This window comes from Odocoileus virginianus, unplaced genomic scaffold, assembly GCF_023699985.2.
Source record: "Odocoileus virginianus isolate 20LAN1187 ecotype Illinois unplaced genomic scaffold, Ovbor_1.2 Unplaced_Contig_2, whole genome shotgun sequence".
Classification (NCBI taxonomy): domain Eukaryota; kingdom Metazoa; phylum Chordata; class Mammalia; order Artiodactyla; family Cervidae; genus Odocoileus; species Odocoileus virginianus.
This window is the reverse complement of record NW_027224319.1, coordinates 3,900,484-3,925,464: the sequence shown is the minus strand read 5'-3', so window position 1 is coordinate 3,925,464 and position 24,981 is coordinate 3,900,484.

Below are 24,981 nucleotides of genomic sequence, written 5' to 3'. Positions count from 1 at the left end.
AGTGCCTTAATGAGTTTCTTTCAGCATTTGGCATTTTCTTATTTTTAGATAATTTTTTTTCAGTGTAAATCTCTAGGAATGGAGTTACTGTGTCAAAAAGAAAAAAGTAGTTTTTGACTGTTGAAACATTTACCCAATTACCTTCCAATAGTATTATGCCAATTGATAAAATATAAATGGATCATGTTCACTATTAACTTATAATATTAATACTTTAGCTGTGATCATATTTGACATTTTTGAGATGTTAGTTTTTAATGCATCAAAAAATGAGACTTCATATATATATTCCTATTAAATTTTATCCTCTTAGTTTTAACTGGTTATTTCAAGATGTCAAGATGTTTTTGAAATCTTATTCTGTTATTTGTCATTAGCTGTCATTCCCAACTTTGTGCCAGTTATTATTCCAATAAGGCACAGCTTTAGTGCTGTCATTCTATAACTGCCAAATCATTGATTAGGAAACAGTTCACTGTCAGACATTTAGTTTACCCCTAAAGACCTTCTTTGAGGTAATAGTAAGCCATTAATCAGTCAATGCTAGATACTATTGTTGAGTCAGTCTTCATTTCACCTATGACTAAGATATGCCTTAGGTCTATGTTAATTAAATCTATTTCTCATTATTTGAACTCCAAATGCCAAGGTATGTACTAGGCAGTAGAGACTGCCAAATATCTTGTCAATAAGGTTCATTGGCATTCTTGGATTTACCAATTAAGTAACTTCATTAGAAAGGGAAATGTATTTGGCATGGCATGAATTGTTATTAGTGGATGTATGTTGTCTTAACAGTGGAAGAGTTGATTGCTCTGCCAGGGGAGTATGGTGGCACTCCACAAGGGTTTAAGCAACAACAAAAAAAAATAGGGATGGGCAAGTAGGATGGAACTGAGAAGTTGTGGCTTAAGCATGCACAAGAGGGGCTAAACAAGAAGTTCATAAGCATGGTGGACTAATTGCAAGGAAATTTAGGTCAGAAGTTGGAAGTGGAAATGAAAGAGTGTTATTCAAGATGTTCATGAACTTTGGACACTGAGTTTACCAGAGCAAATGAGTAAGTTTTTGTTTTTAAATTCCTCTCCACTTCTCCACCCCTTCCTCTCATTTCCGTCATATCTGGGGGCTTAATGTGTCCCTTGAAAGGCTCCTCATAATTACTGTCTTTTAATATCTGTGAATTAGCTTCTAATTATTCTACTCAGCATTTGTGAAGGTTTGGTACCAATCTCATTCGAGTAAATACTCCAGAATCTCTTCTTTTATTGATAAATATAAATGAAGTGAAGCAAGGATATCTTACCAACTCCAGTCTTTGGCCTCTTCTTTTACTCTGAATGTCATTGACAACAATTTTCCATTTATATCTGCAAATTCTTCCCAGGCCTCTAATATGACTTATCTGAATCTGGAGAATAAATCTCTTTCAAAAAAAAAAAAAGGATGCTCTCGATATATATTCACCAAACGTGGGCTTCGATTTCTTCTCTTAAAAGGCTCATTTCTCCCCTTATAAAGGTGATAGATACTAATTTTTGAAAAATTTATCAAAGCTATGACAAACCTAGACAGCATATTAAAAAGCAGAGACATCACTTTGCCAACAAAGGTCCATATAGTCAAAGCTATGGTTTTTCCAGTAGTCATGTACGAATGTGAGAATTGGACCATAAAGAAGGCTGAGAGCCAAAGAATTGATGCTTTCAAATTGTGGTCTGGAGAAGACTCTTGAGAGTCCCTTGAACTGCAAGGAGATCAAACCAGTCAATCCTAAAGGAAATCAACCCTGAATATTCATTGGAAGGACTGATGCTGAAGCTGAAGCAGCAATACTTTGGCCACCTGATGTGAAGAGATGAATCATTAGAAAAGACCCTTCTGCTGGGTAAGATTGAGGGCAGGAGGACAAAAAGGTAACAGAGGATAAGATGGTTGGATGGGCATCACCGACTCAATGGACGTGAGTTTGAGCAAACTCTAGGGTGATAGTGAAGGACAGAAAAGCCTGGCATGCTGCAGTCCATGAGGTTGCAAAGAGTCAGACATGACTTAGCGACTGAACAATGTATAGAGAGAAGGGAAAAATCACTATAGTCCTACCATCAAAAGTCTACATTTTAAAGATTTAATTCTACTTCCTTTTAGCACTTTTCTCTTCATGCATTTATTATCATAATCACCTGGACATTGTGCCAGTTCCTGGAATTGCTATGATAAGCAAAATAGACATACCTCATACAGTCTAAATGTGTGACATAGACATAAAATTAAACAAACAGGAACTTCCTGGAAAATGGAGTAAAAGTACTTTCCCCTTTTCTCCCCAAGGAATACAACTAAAACCCCTGATCATTGTATATAAAACAAACAAGAAAACTCTGAAAGGTGAAGAGAAGAAGCTAAACCAGCTAGAAGTTAAACCAAGTACAACATGGTGGTGAGTTTATTGGGTTTTCTTTGCATCTCATATATCCTGGGCTGGGTGCTGGAAAAACTAGGAACCTGGAACTGACAATAAGTATAGACAAAAACTAGCTCCAGTGAAATACTACTCTCTCTAGCCAAGGACTAGAAAGACAGAAAACTTTCAGATGTCAAATTCTCTACTCCAGCCAAATGCCTCAAAGAGATCTGTGGCCCAAGCCTCACCCAGGCTGGCAAAGACCAGTGTCAAGGCTTTAATGAGATTGCCCAGACTTCTCCCTTCCACCTGTGGCAGAATGGTGTCAAGAAAGCTATATAGGGAGCAGGGACTTTCATCCCCACCAGGTAACGAGACTTACCCCCTCTTCCCTTCAGTACCAGTGGAGACTATGTGAGGAACCTGTATTTCAACTTCCCCCCAGCAGTAAAAAAAAGGGTCCCTCCCACTATCCAGTGGGTTACTGCCAGAGGTTAACTAGTGGGAAGGCCAGGACTTTTACAACCACTCATTAACAAGGCCCAGTGGTAATGTGGTGTCAGTGGAGGCCACGTGGAGGAACAGGAATGAGGCATTCCCACCCCTCCCATCCAGAATGGTATTAGCAGAAACCTAGTGAGTACTCTCACTTCCACCTCGCCATAACAAGAGCCCTCCTCCTTGAGTGTCCATGAAGACCAAATGGGAAAATCTGGACATCTGCTTTTACGTGGCACTAAGAAGGCATCAACACCCTTTCCCCTACCAGAGCAGTGTCCAAGGAAGCCAACTAAAACAGAGGGTTTAAGTAAGATCCACAGTCCTGTATTCTACTCAGAATGTCCAGGTTTCAATAGAAAGTCACTTTGTCATATCAAGAAGCAATAAAATCTCAACTTGAATGAATAGAGACAATGAATAGCTCCCAATACTGAGATGATAGAGATGTTAGAAATACAAATAATTAACAGCTGCCATCATATAAAGACTTCAGTGAGCAATTGTAAACACACTTGAAACATGAATAAGTTGAAGATCTCAGCAAAGAAATAGAAAGTCTCAGGAAAAAAAAAACCAGAAAATATTAAAAACCACATGGAGATTATAGAACTGAAAAATGTGGCTGCAATAAAAACAACAAAAAATTGCTTCATGAGCTCAACAGCAGAAGTGGAAGTGACAGAGTAAAATAATCAGTGAACTTGAAAAGCGAACAACAGAAATGTTGTTCTAAATGAACAACAGAGAGAAAAAAATGACTGAGGAAAAAAGAAAAGAACAAAAGCTCAGGACTCTGAGGGATCATAACCAAAGAATCCAACATTCATTCATTATACTTCCAGAAGGAGAGGAGAAAGAAAATGAGTCTGAAAAGGTACTCAAAGAAATAATGGATGAAAACTTCATGAACTTAGCAAAAGATATAATCCACACCAAAACGCATCATTGTCAAACTGAAAACTAAAGATAAATGAAAAATCTTGAAAGTAGTTTGAAACACATTACCTACAGGGGGCAAACAATTATGACAATGAATTTCTCATCAGAAGTCATTGTTAGTGGCACAGTCTTTTAAATGCTGGAAAAAAGGACTGTTTGATCCAGAACCCTATACCCAGTGAAAATACCCTGGAAGAATGAAGAGAAAATCAAGACATAAGATGAGAGAAAAGAAGGAGGATGTGGTTACCTCTCTTTTCTCTTAGGGAATCGCTAAAGGAAGTTCCCAAAACAGAAAATAAAATTTAAGAAATCTTAGAACATCAGTAAGAGGGCAAGGACAATCAAAAAAGTAAAAATATGGGTAAGAACAACACATCTTCCTCCTGATACTGTTTCATAACTGACTTTTGATGATTGAAGCAGAAATTGTAACACTGTTTGATGTGGTTTGAAACATGTAGAGGAAATATTTTAAGACAATTAAAATATAAATGAGGAAGATTAAAGGGAAGTAGAGGAGGTAAGGTTTCTGTACATCATTTGAATTGGTGAAATGTTAATATCAGTAAATTGTGATGTTATAAATACACATATATATATCAAGTAATATCTAGGATGACCATCACCGCCCCCTGCAAAAAAATCTATGCAAAGAGATACACTGAAAAACACTATGGCTAAGTCAAAATTGATGATTTCTAAAAAATAAAAAAAATGTTCAAGTACCCCACAGAAAGGCAAGAAAAGAAAATAGAGAAATGAAAAGCAGAACAAATAGAGATTAAAAAAGTAAATGGCAGACTTAAGCCCTGACATGGTCAATAGTGACACTGAATATAAATGGTCTAAATATACCTTTTTTTTTTCCATTTATTAAATATACCTTTTAAAACACAAATATAGACAGAACAGATTTTTAAAAAAATTACCCAACCATATGCTGTCTATAAGAATCTCACTTCAAATATAATAATACATGTAGATTGAAAGTTAAAAATGGATTTAATATATATCATGCCGGAGCAATCCAAAGAAGCAATAGTGGCTCTTAATATCAGAATTGAGAGCAAAGAAGATTAACTGGGACAAAGAAGGACATTCACCAGGGTAGAGAGGGACAGAGAGGACATATGATAAAAGGGGCACTGCCAAGAAGGCATGGAGATCCTGAGCGTGTATGCCCCAAACGTTAGAGCCGCAAAGCACATGGAGCAAAGACTGAAAGAACTGAGAGGAGACATATGTCACAACTATAGTTGGAGACCTCATTGTTCTGTCAACTGATAGAACAACCAGACAGAAAATCATCAAGATTATAGAAGAACTTACTAACACAACTCATCAACAGAATCTTAATTTAAAGAACACTCCACTGAACAACTATAGAACATACATTCTTTTAAAGCATTCGCAGGGCATATATGAAGGTAGACCATGCCCTAGGTTATAAAACAAACCTCAAAAAATTTACAAGTTGAGCTAATGCAATGTGGTCTCAGACCACAGTGGAATCAAAATATTAATTATAATAACAGGAAAATCAAACATTTGGAAATTAAGCAACATACATTTAAATAATCCATGCATCAAAAAGGAAGTCTCAAAGAAAATAAAAAATACATTCAACTAAATTAAAAAGAAAATACAGTCTATCAAAATCTGTGGGACACTGCCAAAAGCGAAATTTATAACACTAAATGCTTACATTAGAAAATAATTTTTAAAAAAGGAAAAGAAAAAAAATTTCATATCAGTTAGCCTCCACTTCCAAAAGCTAGAAAAGGAGAGCTAAACTTTTGGGTTTCTTTCCAACCCAAAGCTGGAAGAAATAAGCAAATAACTTAAAATAAGGGCAGAAATCAAAGAAGTTGAAAAGAGAAAAACTATAAAGGAAATCATTGGAAAAAAAAAGATACTTCTAAAAGATCAGTAACATTGACACAAGGAGGAAATCTAATAAGATGATTCTACAAATCAGAATTTTATAACTTAGATAAAATGCATCAATTTCTTCAAAAGCATGTACTACTACAACTCACCCAGTATGAAATAGATAATTTGACTATTTCTATAACTATTCAGTTCATTCACTCAGTGGTGTCCTACTCCTTGCGACCCCATGGACTGCAGCATGCCAAGCTTCCCTGTCCATCACCAACTCCCGGAGCTTGCTCAAACTCATGTCCATCAAGTCGGTGATGCCATCCAACCATCTCATCCTCTGTCATCCCCTTCTCCTCCTGCCTTCAGTCTTTCCCAGCATCAGGGTCTTTTCCAATGAGTCAGTTCTTCACATCAGGTGGCCAAAGTATTGGAGCTTCAGCTTCAGCATCAGTCCTTCCAGTGAACATTCAGGACTGATTTCCTTTACGATTGACTGGTTGGATCTCCTTGCAGTCCAAGGGACTCTCAAGAGTCTTTCCAACAGCACAGTTCAGAACCACCAGTTCTTTGGCGCTCAGCTTGAAATGGCAACCCACTCCAGTATTCTTGCCTGGAGAATCCCATGGATGGAGGAGCCTGGTGGGCTACAGTCCACCGGGTCGCAAAGAGTCTGACACGACTGAGCGACTTAACTTTCACTTTCACTTTCTTAATGATCCAACTCTTAGATCCATACATGACTACTGGAAAGACCATAGCTTTGACTAGACGGACCCTTGTCAGCAAAGTAGTAATGATATTAAATTAATAATGTAAGACATTCCCTAAAAAGAAAATTCCAGGTCCATATGTTTTCACTGGAGAATTAAAACCATTTCTGTGCAGCACCTCCCAGAAGGTAGAAGTGGAGGGAACAATTACAAATTAATATAGCTAGAAGTATCTTTTTACAAAAACTAGGAAAAGTTAATACAATAAAAGAGAAATGCAGACCAATATCCCTCATGATTACAGACATAAAAATCCTTAAGAAAATATTAACAAATAGAACTCATCAGTATTTAAAAACTGTTATATACCATGACCTAGGGGGTTTGTTCTGGAGGAGGGCATGGCAACCCACTCCAGTATTCTTGCCTGGAGAATCCCCATGGACAGAGGAGCCTGGTGGGCTGCAGTCCATGGGGTCGCAAAGAGTCGGACACAACTGAGCGACTAAGCACAGCACAGGGGGTTTGTTACAGGGATGCAAGGCTGGCATATTTGAAAATCATGTAATGTAATTCACTACATTAAAAGGCTAAAGAAAAAAATCAGAGGATCGTATCAGTTGACGCAGAAAAGCATTGGACAAAATTCCGGAGGCATTCATGAAAAAAATCTCAGAAAAGCAGGAATAAAGCAAAACTTTCTACCACAAAAAACCTAGTTAGCGTTATGGTTAATGGTAATCTAATGCTTTCCTTATAAAGTTAGGAAAAAGCCAAGAATGTCCACTTTTACCACTCTATTCAACATTATGCTGAGTTTTTTTGCCTAGTGCCATTGGGAAGAAAAGAAATAAAAATGTACAGATCCAAAAGTAAGAAATAAACTATCCCTATCTGCAGATAATATAATTGACTACATAGGAAATTTCAAGAAATCTACAAGGAAACCTCCTAGAAATAATGAATTTGATAAAGCTGCTGGATGCAAGGTAAGCAAATGAAAGTCAATTGTGTTTCTGTATACTAGCTATGAACATGGACACAAAAGGTAAAAATGTAGTACAATTTACAGTTGCTCAGAAAGTGAAATATTTAGGTATAGCTCTAACAAAACTTGTACAGGATAATTATGCTGAAAACTACAAAACTGATGCAAGAAATTAAAGCTCTTTAGAAGTCTCAACATAGTAATGATGCCAGTTACTTCCAAACTAATATATAGTGAAGTGAAAGTCGCTCAGTTGTGTCCGACTCTTTGCAACCCCATGGAAACTCCAGGCCAGAATACTGGAATGGGTAGCCTTTCCCTTCTCCAGGGGATCTTCCAAACCCAGGGATCGAACTCAGGTCTCCCGCATTGCAGGCGGATTCTTTACCAGCTGAGCCACGAAGGAAGCCCACACTAATATATAAGTTTAATGCAATTTATTTCAAAATCTCAATAAGATTATTATAGATATAAGCAAGATTATTCTGTAATTTATATGCTGTAGCAATCTTGGAAATGAAGAACAAAATGAGAGTGATTAGTCTGCTAGATTTCAAGACTTACTATATAGCTACAGTAGTCAATATGTGAAATTAGTGAAGATTTTGATTTTGTTCAGTCACTAAGTTGTGTCTGACTCTTTGCAACCCCATAGACTGTAGCACACCAGGCTTCCCTGTCCTTCATTACGTCTTGGAGTTTGTTCAAACTCAGGTCCATTGAGTCAGTGATGCTATATCCAACCATTTCATCCTCTGTCATCCTCTTCTCCTTCTGCCCTCAATCTTTCCCAGCATCAGGGTCTTATCTAATGAGTCATCTCTTCCCATTAGGTGGCCAAAGTATTACTGCTTCAGCTTCAGCATCAGTCATTCAAATGACTATTCAAGGTTGTTTCCTTTAGGATTGACTGGTTTGATCTCTTGCTGTCCAAGGACTCTCAAGAGTCTTCTCCAGCACCACAGTTTGAAAGCATCAGTTCTTCGGTGCTCAGCCTTCTTTATGGTCCAACTCTCACATCCATACTGGAAAAACCATAGTTTTGACTATACAGACCTTTTGTTAGAAAAGTGATGTCTCTGCTTTTTAATATGCTGTCTAGGTTTGTCATAGCTTTTCTTCCAAGGATTAAGCATCTTTTTAATTTCCAGGCTACATTCACTATCCACTGTGACTTTGAAGCCCCTCAAATAAAATCTGCCTCTGTTTCCATTTATTCCCCATCTATTTGCCATGAAGTGATGGGACCAGATATCATGATCTTCATGTTTTGAATGTTGAGTTTTAGTCAGCTTTTTCACCCCCCTCTTTCACCATAATCAAGAGGCTCTCTAGTTTTGCTTTACTTTCTGCCATAAGAGTGGTATCGTCTGCCTATCTGAGGTTGTTGATATATTTCCCAGCGATCTTGATTCCAGCTTGTGATTCATCCAGCCTGGCATTTCACATGATGTACTCTGCATATAAGTTAAATAAGCAGGGTGACAATATACAGCCTTGATGTACTCCTTTCCCAATTTGGAACCAGTCTGTTGTTCCATGTCCAGTTCTAATTGTTGCTTCTTGACCTGCATACAGGTTTCTCAGGAGGCAGGTAAGGTGGTCTGGTATTCCCATCTCTTTAAGAATTTTCCACAGTTTGTTGTGATCCACACAGTCAAAGGCTTTAGCATAGTCAATGAAGCAGAAGTAGATGTTTTTCTGAAATTCCCTTGCTTTTTCTGTGATCCAGTGGATGTTGGCAATTTGATCTCTGGTTCCTCTGCCTTTTCTAAATCCAGCTTGAACATCTGGAAGTTCTTGGTTCACATACTGTTGAAGCCTAGCTTGAAGGATTTTGAGCATTACTTTGCTAGCATGTGAAATGAGTGCAGTTGTATGGTAGTTTGAATTTTATTCTTTGGCATTGCCCTTTTTTGGGATTGGAATAAAAACTGACCTTTTCCAGTCCTGTGGCCACTGCTGAGTTTTCCAAATTTGCTGGCATATTGAGTGCAGCACTTTAACAACATCATCTTTTAGGATTTGAAATAGTTCAGCTGGAATTCCATCACCTCCACTAGCTTTGTTCCTAGTGATGCTTCCTAAGGCCCACTTGACTTCGCACTCCATGATGCCTGGCTGTAGGTGAGTGATCACACCATTGTGATTATCCAAGTCATTAAGATCTTTTTTGTATAGTTTTTCTGTGTATTCTTGCCACCTCTTCTTAATATCTTCTGCTTCTGTTAGGTCCTTACCATTTCTGTCCTTTATGGTGCCCATCTTTGCATGAAATGTTCCCTTGATATCTAATTTTCTTGAAGAGATCTCTAGTCTTTCCCATTCTGTTGTTTTCCTCTATTTCTTTGCATTGTTTGTGGAGATGTAGTCACATAGGTAAGTGAAACAGAATAGATAATCCAGTAATAGACCCACATAAATGTGGGCGATTGTTGACAAAGGTAATTCCTGGGAGGAAGAATAAACTTTTCCACAAATGGTGCTTAAGCAAATAGTTGACCTAGGAAGAAAAAAAAAAACAAAACAAGAAACAACTCAAAATGGATCATGGACTTAAATGTTAAAGGTTTTTTACAGCTTTTGTTAAAGAAAAAATTGGGGATGTAGTATTAGGCAGAGATCTTAGACTTGACACCAAAAACATGATCCATAAAAGAAAAAATTGATAAAATTAAACTTTAAAAACTTTTGGCTTGTAAAGTATTCTCTTAAGAAGGTAAAAAGGCAAAGATCAAAGTGGAGAAATTATTTTCAACACACATATCCAGCAAAGGGCTAGCATCTAGAATGTATGGTATGAAGAACTCTCAAAACTCAACAGTAAAAAATAGTAAACAATTCAACTAAAAAGAAGGACGTAAAACATGAACAGACATTTTACTAAAGAGGAAATAGCCAAAAAAAACACATGAAAAAATGTTCAGCATCACTGTCCTTTAGGGAAATGCAAATTAAGTCAAGATGAACTATCACTAAACACCTATCAGATTGGCTAAAATCAAATGCTGGTGACAGTGCAAAGAAAATGCTCACATTGCTGGTCAGCATGTAAATAAAACTTGACAGTCATTGCAGAAAATAAGTTGGCGGTCTCTTAAAATTAAACCTGCAAATATGACACAGCTACTGAATTTCTAAGCATTTATTTCCAGAGAAATGAAAATTTATGTTCATAACAAAAACTTGTAGATAAATGTTTCAGTTCAGTTCAGTCACTCAGTCATGTCCAACTCTTTGTGACCCCATGAACCGCAGCATGCCAGGCCTCCCTGTCCATCACCAACTCCTGGAGTTCACCCAAACCCATGTCCATTGAGTCAGTGATGCCATCCAACCATCTCATCCTCTGTCGTCCCCTTCTCCTCCTGCCTTCAATCTTTCCCAGCATCAGGGTCTTTTCAAATGAGTCAGCTCTTCACATCAGGTGGCCAAAGTATTGGAGTTTCAGCTTCAGCATCAGTCCTTCCAATGAATATTCAGGACTGATTTCCTTTAGGATGGACTGGTTTGATCTCCTTGCAGTCCAAGGGACTCTCAAGAGTCTTCTCCAACACCACCCAGTTCAAAAGCATCAATTCTTTGGCGCTCAGCTTTCTTTATAGTCCAACTCTCACATCCATACATGACCACTGGAAAAACCATAGCCTTGACTAGATGGACCTTTGTTGGCAAAGTGTCTAAGCTTTTCAATATGTTTATAGTGGCTTTATCCATAGTACTCAAAAACTGGAAACCACTCAGATGACTGTCAGTGGTTGACTGGTTAAACAAGCTGAGGCACATCCACACCACAGAATACTACTCAGCAATAAATAGGAACGAACTATTGATACCACAACGTAGACTAATCTCACGGAAATTATATTGAGAGAAAGAAACCATTTCACAAGGTTACATACTGTATGATTCAATTTACATAACATTCTTGAACTTAAAAATTTTGAGAAATAAATATTAGATTCAGTTCAGTTTAGTCATGTCTGACTTTTTGTGACCCCCATGGGCTGCAGCATGCCAGGCTTCCCTGTCCATCACCAACTCCCGGAGTTCACCCAAACCCATGTCCATTGAGTCAGTGATGCCATCCAACCATCTCATCCTCTGTCGTCCCCTTCTCCTCCCGCCTTCAGTCTTTCCCAGCATCAGGGTCTTTTCCAGTGAGTCAGTTCTTTGCATCAGGTGGCCAAAGTATTGGAGCTTCAGCTTCAGCATCAGTCCCTCCAGTGAATATTCAGGACTGATTTTCTTTAGGATTGACTGGTTGGATCTCCTTGCAGTCCAAGGGACTCTAAATTAAAGAGTCTTCTCTAACACCACAGTTCAAAAGCATCAATTCTTCGGCTCTCAGCCTTCTTTATAGTCCAACTCTCACATCCATACATGACTACTGGAAAAACCGTAACTTTGACAATTCGGACCTTTCTTGGCAAAGTAATGTCTCTGCTTTTTAATGTGCTATCTAGGTTGGTCATAGGTTTTCTTTTCTAATATTCTTAAATATTAGGTTAGAGAAGAGAAAATAAAGCAAGATGGCTAAAGTCAGATTATATAAAAAAACCACAAAAAAGTAAAAAGTAAATGGATTAACATTATTCATTAAAAGCAAATTATTACCCATTGCTTATACAGGAACTCCTTTAAGATTGCCATATAGATTGGAAATAAAGGGATTGGAAAGGGTTATTCTATTAAAAAGTTAGTGAAAAGATTACTAAGATCAAAATAGAATTTATGCAAAATCCTTAATTTGGAAAAGAAGAAGACTAGGTAATATTAAAGGAATAGTCTATTAAGAAAGTAATTTTCATTTTGTTAGTATTAGAAGATGTAAAATTCATAGTATAATAAAATATTAATGTTGGTTTTAAATAAATTTTACAAATAAAATATTATCTCAATTTTAAATGAGAAACAAAGTTTCCCCTATAAACATAAATCCTTATCATGTTTATGCTTGAAACTGCTGGACACATTCCAGATCAAGATTTTTGATAACAGTAATTTCAGATTCTTGCTAATCACAATAAAGGGGAAGCTTTATTTATTTACACAAGTAATAATTTTTAAATAAAAATTAAAGCAAAATATTTACAACTATACAGAATTTTGCAAGTTGAAATTATATTTGAAGAATCTGTTTTTTCTCTTTCATTTACAAATATAATGTTGAAATGTCTTATAATGTTGAAGTACAAACGAATATCAAAGGCAATGAAATGTGTTAAGAGTTTAAAAAATGATGCAACTCTACAAAGCTCACAAATATTATTAGAACAGTGACCCTGCAGTTGGTTTGGATGCCACTAGAAGGGTACATCAGGCACAAACGGACACAAGTGACCGAAATATGTAAAACCTAGAGAGCACACAGCCGCTCAAAGCTCCGTCAGCTGGGAGCCCCACTGAGCTTCCCCAGCTTTTATCAGAAGCCTGTGCTCCATCTCCCAGGCACCTGGACTGTGAGCCTCAGTTCCGCAGACCCCTTGTCCTGCTGGGCAGCCGTGAACTCTGCAGCTGGCTGGTGATGTAGATGTCCCCTTGTCTGGGCTCTTAGCACATTACCATAGAGCACACGGGCAGGGTGGACGTCATGAGTTTACTGTTCATGGGGGCTACATTGTGTGCTTCCCTGGGCAAGGGGCTGCCTTCCAGAAAACCCATGAGGTTGCCTATGAGAAGGCCCTGCCCAACTGTCCTGAGGGCTGAAGAAATCGACATGTTACAACACCTACAGTCCATTCATGGTGCACCAGTGGAGCAGCTCTGGAGCCAAGACTATGCAGAGACCTTGATAAACACTGACCAGACCCGAGTTCATAATAGAGTTATTAGCAAATAAGAAGGAAATGTTATGACACACATCACATTCTCTGACCACAGTTTATTAAATTAAAAATTGTCTTTGTATAAATTGTAAAAACCAAAAAAACATGTTTCTGAAAACTGAAAAAATAAATTTCTAAATGCCTTATGAGTTAATAATGAAAGCAGAACAGAGGTGACAAAGTAAATTGGAGCTGAATGAAAATGAAAGCATCAGTCCGCAACCTGTAAGTCCACAAGTCTTAAATCCAAAAGAATCTGAAAACTGAAACTTTGGTTTGTAACTTTATTCACCTGACCTGAGATCATTCACAGTCTCAGTGATCCTACCTCTAAGCAAGATGGATGAAGGAAGAAAGAATGAGAAAAGGCACAGATAAGCAATATTATCAACAACAGCCACGAAAGACTAAACTAGAACAGAGATGATAGAATGCCTGCAGCAACTTTATGACAGTACATTTGGAAGTTTGGACAAAATGGATAATTTCCTAGAAAATTACATGTTCATGAAATTGACTCATGAAAAATAGAAAAACTGAATAAACTTTTCTAAGAAATTGAGTTCCTAAAATCTCCTTTATCCCTTGGCAGCTTTTCAGAATGAGAAAAAAAAAAAGGCCAGTAGACAGGAAAATATGCTAAATTTCCATTGTAATCAAGAAAGTGCACAGTGAAACAGTATCGAGTTAACCGTTCCCATCCATCTGCTTAGTAAAGATGAAAAAGTCAATTTTCATTGAGGATTTGGAGAAACCAGCCCTCTCCCATAATGTGGGTAGGGATGTAAGTTGGCAAACCCATTTGACAAGCAGTTTGGCAATATCTGGAAAATGTAGAGATGCTCTGATTCAGCAGTTCCGTTTTTAGATACATGTCTGGTCTGAAGAAATGTCAGGACTTGCACGCAGAGAAACAGCAAGGGGGCCAGAGTGGCTGGAGCAGAGGAAGTGAGAGGGAGCGTGTGGAGACCCAGGGCGGAGAGGTGGCTGGGAGCCCCATGCTGTGTGGGGCAGGCGGGCTTTTGGCAGGACTTTGCCTTTTAGGGGGCATGAGCTGGGGAGCTATCGGAGGGCCCTGGGTAGCAGAGGGACTGATGTAGTAACAGGATCACATCACTCTGGTGGCTGCATTGGGCACAGCCTGTTGAAGCAGACACCAGCAGGGAAACAAGAAGGGCAAAGTTCCCATGACAGAGGCTTTTTAAGGATAGGAGCAGGAGGTAGAAATGAGTGGTCAGATCCTGAATATGCCGGGGTCACATGACTGATGCTGAACACATGTGTAGCACCGTCCTCACCCCACACAGTGAGTTAGAAGTCTTCCAACAGCAAACAAGTCAGCTCCCTTTCGTTTGTACTTGTTGGAATCCAGTTTCTTCCCAGGAGAGCAATACTTCTTTCCTGCTCCTTGTGAAAGTGAGGAGGCCACCACTATTACCGCTTGTTTAATTTTGACCTTTTAAAGAGTTGGTGTTGGGGAAGGATTTCTACAAGTGAGTCAATATGACCATTTTTAGTCAGATAGAGTGTGACAGTGTCATGGAATAAAGCAAGAAAGCAGATCCCTAGATATATCATCAAAATCACTAAGATCTTGAGAAAAGACATTGTAGAAACAAACAAGATAAAAAATATTAAATAATAATAAGGGGAGTTATGACTCTGCCTCCAGAAGCAGGAACGACTGCACTGTATTTGGTACCCCTTCCTAAAAGTAAATCTGCTCACATTCTTCTCTGAGGGAAGATTCTTGCTTTGTCTAAACACCAGGATACTGAGTCTGAATGAGTCACTGGGTCTTCTGAGTTTGGGACTTTATGAAGAAAATAAGAGTATTATTTGAAAAGAACCCATCATTTGTTTAAAGGTATGGGTTGCTGGGGAAGATTGGGGGCAGGAGGAGAAGGGGACGACAGAGGATGAGATGGTTGGATGGCATCACTGACTCAATGGACATGGGTTTGGGTGGACTCTGGGAGTTGGTGATGGACAGGGAGGCCTGGCATGCTGTGGTTCATGGGGTTGCAAAGAGTCGGACACGACTGAGCGACTGAACTGAATAAGTTGTCATCTGCCACTATAGCAGGAGCAGCAGGCTTGTTCAGGGAACAACCTACAAAATTGTCCTTGCCTATCCCTCCTCCAGCCACATATTGGTAAAACCCAGAGCTAAGAGCAGCCAAAGATCTCCTTACTTCAGTCGGGCTCCTTTTTAAAAACCCTTGTTCATTTTTTGTTGTCGTCTGCTCACTTGGGCCCCACTCACCCCAGACCTACTGAGCAGCAGCCCCCTGGGTGGGCTGTCAGTCTGTACTTGAGCAAGGACAAGCAGGAGAAGCGCTGTGAGGGAGGGCTGCTACACAGAGGCCACATCGGTCCACCGAACTCCAGCTGGGCTCACCACTTCTTTTTATTAAGACTGAGGCATTAACTTTCAAGAGTCTCTTTCTGTAGTTTCACAAAATTTGGACTTTAATGTAGATACTTTTTACACCCCTTTCTCTGTGTAACATTTTAGCTATTTTCCCCTTTATAGGTCCATTTAAATCTAAGAATTTAGGAGCTGTAGTTTTCTTTTGTATGGCTCTGTAAAATGTCTCTTGCTTCTCTTCTCCTCCCCATCCCTTATGTAATTAAAGCCTTCTGGAAATTCTAACTTTGAGGTAGCAGTGGGTTTAGGCTTGCCTGGTTTGTCATGTGTGAAAAGCTCTTACTTACAATGGTGGAATTTGAGGCTTAACAGATGTTTGTTGATAATTTTGGTTGAGGATTCTGCAAAAATGGTACTGTAGATGCAGCCCTTCTGCTAACTCCACTGGCTCTTAATTACTCACACAGATCTCCTATAGCTTCATTTTTTTTCCCCCATAGCTTCATTTTGATCTACTTTCTCAGTTACTTTCCTGTTTGACCAAAACAATTTCATTTTTTAATCATCACAGTTTGAAGCTGGGAGGCCTGATCTTCAGTCCTGACTCTGCCAGTGAATCTGAGACACTAATCATGGCTCGTTACCCCTCAGCACCTCAATTTCTCCAAAAGCAAAGGAAGGAATATCAGACTCTATCACAGGTCTAACAGTCTGGAATTTGGGAAGTTGTCTCTTGTTCTGTTTAATGGCGCCTTAAAGGAAGAAGAGTAAAGAGGAGCCTCTTCCCTGGGTGTTTCTTCTTCTGATGTCTCTTTTGCTATTTCATTATGAGTCTAAGGAAGTGGGGTGAAAGACAAGGTTACGGAAATGATTCGGCTCTCTCCCCAAGTGGGCTTTTTTGCACTGTTTCCAAGCCCTCCCTCACAGTGCTTCTCCTGCTTGTCCTTGCTGAAGTACAGATTGACAGGCCCACCCAGAGTGTTGCTGGCTTAGTAGGTCTGGGGTGAGTGGGGCCCAAGATTGCTTTTCTAACAACGTATCGCTGACACTGCTGGTTGGGGACCTCACTTTGAGCACCAAAGCCTCCTCAACATCTCTACTTGTGTGATAACAACTAGATTATCAGCTGAGCCTCAGGAGTCTCCAGGTGTCTGTGTGGTGGTCTACATGTCTTAGCTTCTCGGTCTCCACGACAGCCCTTTGGGGAAAGGGAATGTAAAATCACTGTTGTGCAGAGGAGAAAGTCCTGGTTGTGACAGGTTAAGGAATATGCCTGATCCCCCTCTTTCAGAGAAGGCAGAGATGGAAGTCAAACCCTGGCTGTCTGACTTGGAGCTAGTGCTCAATTTCACTTCCCATTCTGTGTAACTGCCCTGTGGACAGGCCCACGCCCAGTCCTCTGTGCCTCTGCTTACACTGGCCCTGCCTGGAGGGCTGCTTTGCCGTGGGCTCTGCCGTATCATCCTCAGAGGCCATTTCAAAGGCTCCCTCTCCTTGAAGCTCCTCCAGATTTCCTAGTCAGTTACTGCGCCAGTCCAGACTACTGATGACACCTTCCTTCTGTGAACATCCTTTGTACTTTATCCTTGCTGTACTCTCTTCGGTCTTGTGTCTTAGCTCCTTGTTTTCCCGGCTTCATTGCACAAGGCTGTGAGCTCCTTAAAGGTGGGGACTAATGCTTGTTCATGTTTCTATTCGCTGCCCCCTCCATTCCCAGCACCCAGCGCAGGGCTTCAGATGTACTCACATTCACCAGACACACATGTTGGATTGAACTTGAAAGAAATGGCTTATTCCTTGGTGCAGACTGTGCCTCTGGGAAATCATCCTGCAGGGTGTTTATCAGGAATGCTTAGGGATAACTCAGGTAGGAGGGAAAGACAAGAAGTAGATTGAGAAGAGGGAGAAACTGGGCTGCATGCAGTCTCAACAAAGGCCTCAGCTGACTCCATGGGGAGCTCTGGAGCTGGGAAGACCCTGTAGAGTTACGAAGAGGAGAGGCAGTGGATGAAGGCTGTTAAGGGTCTGTGACTCTTTTCAGCCAAAGTGATGCCCAGAGGAGGCTGACAGCTCTGGCTGTGTTGGCAGCCCTCCCAGCACTGGGGGAATGAATCCTTCTGATGAAGGGGAGCCTGGGATGCAGCACAGCGACCCTGGGTGCACCCCCTATTTGACTGTGCCCACCTTTCAGCCCTGGTGCTCCCCCTCTAGTTCCTGCTGCCTGCTTTCTGTATCTTGTACCCAACTCAGGCATTTGGGGTGGCCTCTGGCGTGGCAGATCATACCAGCTGACTGCCCACCTCTGTGTCTCTCCCTCCCTTTCTAACTGTGATTACATTCAGGACAGTCTCCTTCTAGCTAGGGATGGCTGTGTGGCACCATCTTGGCCAATGAAATCTGCTAGAAAGGGAAATCTACTAGGAATTCCTAGGAAATTGTTCTTCTCTCATATTCTTACTGCCTCTTCCTCCTCCTCTTAATTTATCTCTTCTTGTTCCTTCCTGCTTAGAATGCAAATATGAGGCTGGCAGTGGCCAGCCATCTGGAGCCCGTGTGGCAGCAGGGAGACGAAAGCATTACTCTAGGGGTGTAGAGTAGAGAGCTGGGTGCAGAAGCTGGGGTATTCGTGCGAGTCAGACAAGTCCATAATTAGTCAAGCCACCCGTGTGGCTGGGTTTCTGTTGTGTGCAGGTGGAGAGACTCAGCTGGAATTGATCACCCCTGTTATTACAGCTAGGGTCTCTGCTGGCCACTCAATGACCCACTCAGTACATTGTTCTCATGTATCCCGTTATCTAGAAGTATATGTGCTGGAGCGGTGAGACACAGATTGTGGGTCTTGGACTTGGGGAGCTGATGAAAAGTCTTGGAAAATAGGGAAAGGATTCTAAACTGTGGGTGTAGAGGAGGTTAGGCAGTAAGAAGCGAAGGCAGAGGAAAGGTTAAGCCAAAGCATTATTGTTTAATAATGGTCATTTCCTGCCAGCACTGTCGCCAACACATCCAGGTCTTTCATGGGCCCTGCAGGACTAGGAGGGTGGCCTAGGAGAACCTAGGCCTCAAAGAGGGGCAGAGCTGAGGCTGAATCTTGAATTCCTCTCTGGTAAGCTGTGTGACCTTGGATGAGTTGCTTAGCCTCTCTGAATTTTTGTTTGGAAAAAGATTTAATGTGACTTACATAGAGCTAGGTCAAGAGAAACGTTTCAGATAAATCGTTGAGGAAATGGAGGAAAACAAGTGGACAGCAGTGAGTCAGGCCACAGAGGGTGTGCTCCAAATTTTGGTATACTTTCTGGAGACCTTCCAGCGTCTTGCCCTCAGCTTAGCAGCAAATGAAAAGAGTAAAACACAGCTAGCTTTGAATTCTCAGGATTCACAAAATCAGCAGAGTAGTTCCCCAGGAAATGCCGTTCTTGGTACTGAATTGAGAAAAGTGTCTCTCGTAGGTCTTCTCTGAGACGAAATGAACATGGTGAAGTCTGTACAGACAAGATTGTCTTGAAAAAGGTGGTTAAATAAGTTTGGAAAGTCCATATCTATCAGATATCCATCTTGGAGTGTCCCACATTAATGTATTAAAGACCCCGCGAATTTCACAGAAAACAGACTAGCTTCCAGAGCTTCTGGAGCACAGAAGAGCATCTTTGACTTCTTTTTCCTTTGGCTCCTAATTTTCTGTCGCAGCTGATCACTGGTGTATCACGGAGCACATGATGGCAGCTACTCAGGCAATGTAATCAATATCCTTAGCAAGACCCATGGAATGGATACAGGAGAGCACTGCAGAGAGTCACTTTAAAGAGGAATACTCCTCAGTGTAGGTCAGGCGCTGAAACAGTTCAGAAAGGGGTGCTCTGGGTTTGGGGAAATGTGGTGGAGGCTGCGTCTGCCTCTCATAAGGCATCCATTAAGAGTGCATGGATTAATCTCCCCTTTCTGGACCTAGAAGATAGTCCCTTGCTAAGGGATTAGGGCCATTCTTAACATATGAGTTATTCCTTTCTTTGGATTGAGTTGAAATTTTCCTTTTTATGGGTTTCCTAAAAGCAAAAGTACAGACCCAGGCACCTTAATAGGAAGGAAGTATATTACTTGTACCTAAATACATATTTCCCCAACAGAAAGGTCACATGAATAAGGGAGAGAAAGGCCTGGTATAGCAAGGTCATTCTGAGGCCCCTTGCAGAAACTCCAACCCACTTCTAGAGTGCAGTCAGAAAGCAACGGCAGAAGGGTCTTGGTAGCCCAGGCCAGTTTCTTTGAGTGGGTCAGTTCACACCTGATAACCAGAGCCATTTCCTGGCTTGAAACATCCCAGGGAAGTTTACTGAGAAGAGGATAGACAGGATGGATGTGTCATACTGAGTTCACATGTGTGAAGCATTTGACATGGGCCTTGAGGATACCTCCAGTTTTTCCCTCCCAGCACTCAGGATCCATACTCAATAGATTGTCCAAGAACTAACTTCTCCATGAAGCTTTGGGCAGCAGTTCCACCTCCAGGCAGTCTCTTCATTCTGCCTCATTGCCTGTATCAGTGTTTCTCAAACATGACCTCTGGGGAATCTTGCTAAAGTGTAAATTCTCGTTCAGTAGGTATGGGGTAGGACTTGATATTGGGCCATTCTGATAAGCTCCCAGGTGATGTGGAAGTTGCTGGTCCACCCACCTCATGTCAGAGAAAAAGGCCCTATATCAAACCAGTCAGCACTGCTGTTGAGTGCCTTCTAATAGTTCACACTGAGAGTAGGTCTTACATTTCCCCTCTATCTGTCGAGAATCTTAGCTCAGGACTGCATCCATGAACACTGCTTCCTACATGTTTGGTAGGCACCATGGGAGCTTTCAGAAAAATTGCAAAAGTCTACCTGATTCTTCACGGACTTGAGCTAGGATCATGGGCCATTAACAGAAAACATCTTTGCCCTGCTATCAGCCCAGGCTGCCTCAGTTTTGATCCCTGTGTTGAAATCCCCTCTTCTTACCTGGTCTTTTTGCCCTTTAGTCTTAACTTCTGTAGAAGGATGGAAACTAATAACCTTTGATTTTAAGTGCTTAATTTCCTCCTTGCAGGTTTTGAGTTATCTGCATGACTCATCTCTCCCCCTACTTTTTGAAAGTCTGCATCTCCCTGTCCCCTGCTAACCTCTAAGCCCACTCACTCCTGGGATGTGTCACAATTCGGTGTCAGTTTCCCTGAGAGACTCCCCACCTTGCTTTTGTCATATCCCCCCTCTCTCTGGGGTAGAGAGGCTGCCGATGCCTCCCCCATCCACACCTTGTTTACCCCTTCTTGGTTGTCCCCACACACTCCGTCTGCTGTTATTCTTAGATGGCCGTGCTTTCTGTAGAGGACCTGCACAACCTCCAGCATAAAGAGTGTGGTTCACAGGTCATGGAGGCTGTACCCTGGGCTGGGGCCAGAGGCAGTTCAGAAACTGGTGGGTTGTGGTCACCTCATTCGTTGCTCTTCACCTCTGCCTAGGTCACTGTGTCATAACCAACAATGTGGATGAGTGGGGACTCACCTAGAACAGGGGCAGGGAAGTGGCTGGACTGCTGTTTTTCACCAGAAGAAGTGTCCCATGGTGCATCCTACACAGGCTCTAATGGAGTATCTTGACCCAGGTTCTGATTCCATCCTAGCAGCTCAGTCTGGTGGGTGGGGCTTGGTGGTAAAGCTGTAGACAGCACCTAAATCTGCTTCCAAAAGCCAGGTGATGTGTCTTTCAGAGCCACACTACAGATCAGGAGTATAAAGAAGGCTGCGGCCATCCAGGGCCAGCAGAACTTCCTCTGTAGCTCGGCAGGATTTCAGGGCCAACATATGTGAACTAGAATTCACAGGGGTACTGTCAAGCTAGACTCAGGAATCAGTACTCCAGAGATTTAAATGGTGCCCATGTTTCTCTTTCATCCACAACCAAGGCAGCCTGATATGAGACATAAGAGTAGCATTTGAGGGCATACAATTTTAGGTGGTGATGGTGCAAGGGGGTTTTAAGGGAGGCTGTAATCTGATTGTTAATCTGACACAGTTTCCTTTGCTAGAAGCAACCATTTTGAGGGGAAACTTGCTTTCTGCGGTATAAAGTTTAGTTCCTTATCTCATCAAGGTGTGACTTTCAACACTTGTTTATAGTGGGGTTGTTTGTCTTTTTCTTGCAAATGTGTAAGAACTCTATATATTGTAGATATCAATACTTTATTGGTCTTCCAGTTATTTTTATATTGGGTTTGCTGTGGTCTATTCCAGTGGTCCCCAACCTTTTTGGCACCAGGAATCGGTTTTGTGGAAAACGGTTTTTCCACAGACCAGGGTGGCGGATGGTTTCTGTTTCGCCAGCTGTTTACCTTGTTCTGTGCAGTCCAGTTCCCAGCAGGGTGTTGACCGCGAGGTTAGGGACCCTTGGTCTCTTCTGTCCTACAAAAAGTGGAAAAGTGTATATGTTTACCTTTTTTTTATAGCTTCTAAATTCTTATGCCATATCATTAATATAAGGAAACACTGTTGATTAGCATGTGTTCCAGAAGTTTCTTTCTCTTGAATTTTCTAGGTGTATGAATGTCCAAAGTTTTATCTGGACATTTATCTGGTGTTTGTTAGACCCTCTAAGGTAATACTGAATTATAATGAGGGTAGCAAACATTGATAGATGGTGCCTGACTTATTTGGCTAGTTTGGGGTGATACATTTTGAGGACTTTTGGTAACAGATTTCAGCACAGATAGTTTCATAATTTCCCCTATTTTGGAGATAATTGCTGAGCTTTTATCAAATAATTTTTTAGTATCTATTAATGTAGTTATGTGGTTTTTGTTCTTTAGTTTGTTAATCTAATGCATTAAGAGAAAAGAACTCCTAATCTGGATACCTTTTCATGTTTAGCTATCATCACTTGACCACAGTATATTATTTTTTTTCCCACAGTATATTATTATTTTGATGTACTGCTAGATTTTATTCCCCAATGTTTTGACTTTTACTTATAAATTTATAAGTGAGATTGACACATAGTTGCACTTTCTCTCTTTAAAAATAGACTGACCTCACAAAATTAAATGGGAATTTTTCCGTAGTTTTCTATGAACTACAACAATTTAAATATCACAGAAATTGTCTCTTCTTTTAAAAGGTTAGATAGTACTTATCTATGAGTATATCTGGTTCTGATATTTTTAAAAAGGAGATATTAATTTACCTTTCTAATTTTCTATGTTAATCAGCCCATTTGTATTTTCCACTTCTTCTTGGGTGAATTTTGATAATTAAAAAATTTCTAGTCATCCTCTCCTTTCTTCACAGTTTTCCAATGAGTTGCCATAGTGTTGCATGTAGAATTCATCTATAATTGTTTATCCTTCCCATTTTTGTGTGTCTGTTTTTTTTTATCTAATGAGTGGACAACTCATGGAAGACCAAATCCAAGTGGCTAAAAAATATAAAATATGTTCAAACAAGCAAATTACATTCAAAGTGAAAAATCACTCTATGTCCATCATACTGACCACATTAGGAAGAGTGGAAATGCCTGGTATAATGAGTTGCTGAAAGATAGGAAAAAGTGAGGGGTTTCTTCATATGCTGTCTGTGGAAAAGTAAATTATTATTATTGTTTTATAATATAATCTGCCAGATTCTTTAAAATTTAAAACATATATCCTGTGCCCCAGCAACCCCATACCTGGGAACCAGTGCCATAGAATTAAAAGTACCAGTGACTGGCATGTAAGAATATGTAAGTAAAAAAGAAGAATCTTGAAAAGTGATTAATGCTAAATACTAGAAAGATTCTAGCTTCCCTGGTGGCTCAGACAGTAAAGAATCCACCTGCAATGTGGGAGACCTGGGTTCAATCCCTGGGTTGGGAAGATCCCCTGGAGGAGGGCATGGCAACCCACTCTAGTATTCTTGTCTGGAGAATCCCCATGGACAGAGGAGCCTGGCGGGCTATAGTCCATGGGGTTGCAAAGAGTCAGACACGACTGAGCGACTAAGCATACACATAGCACAGAAAAGTTCAATAAATTATGGCCCAGCCACACTCTAGAATATTATTATGCCATTAAACAGAAAGAATTAGAGCCAAACCAGCTGATGAGGAAGAACTTCCACAAAGTATTGTTGTGTTCGAAAGTAAGATGCAAAGAACAGTGTCTTGTGTATTGTAAACAAGAAAAACAATGGCAAAAAAGAAAAACAAAACCCCAGACAACTGTGTATGGATATGGTGCATTAGGACAGAGAACATGGGCCATTTGTGAGACTTGGGGATATCAGATAGGAGAGAGAAGAGAGGAGATGAAAGGACTGGTAGAAAAAAAGGAGAGAAACAAAAAAAACTGTACTAAAAAGATACCCTCAGACATGCATGTATAATATCATTCTATAAAAGTAAAATTATATACCTAATGTGTGGTTTTGAGGATAGCCCAAAGTCATCAAGTGCTGCATCTAGAAATGAGTTCCTCAGTTCAGTTATCCAAGCCCATGCTCTCCCAATGATGTTAGTTTCTTTTGGACTTTCACTTTAGCCCAGCTGATCATCTGTAACCTGTGAACCAAATGTTAAATTTGACCAGAACCAGCATAACTCAAACACAATAATGGGAGAAGTAAAGAGGGATGAGAACTACAGGCAGAAACAATACTTATTTTTGCACCTGGATTTTAAGACATCCATCCTCCACTACTATTTCAGGTTCCCCTTTTCTATGGCCACCACCTCCATGGATGGAGTCCTTTGAGGTGGCCCAGTCTGTCATTCCTCAGTCACCTGAGAATTCATAGATCTGTCTGTATAGGACTGGGGTTGTTCCTGTTAGTTCCTACTTTGGGGTATAAGGCAATGCACAAAACATTCCCCTATGTTTCATATATTATACGTACCCTTCCAGAATATATATATATATATATACACATGTATATGCATCTATATGTTTTTCTTTTTTCTGTTGCCCACCATTTCTCTGATTGTGTAAGGAAATGATAGTGGAGTCAGGTGTCATTCTCAGTTTCCAATTAGGAACTTTTTTGGGTCACCTGGGTTCTAAAATCTTGAAACTACTGGAGCTTAGAGGTGTGAAGACCGGAAACAGTATTTATGAGTGGATCATGAGGTAAAAACATGAGATGTGTCACAACCTCCTGTCTCTCCACCCATCTTCACCTTGTGGTTCGTGGCTCTGCTTCAGAGGTTAGATCATCTCAAGCTTCAAGATGCTGTCTCAGCTGGTAAATCAGTTAAATGTTTACATAATTTAAAAATCATTTATTGACTTTCAGGCACATTAAGAAAAAAGCATTACACCAATATATCTTTAGGATTCTTATAAGACTTCCTGAAATAGCT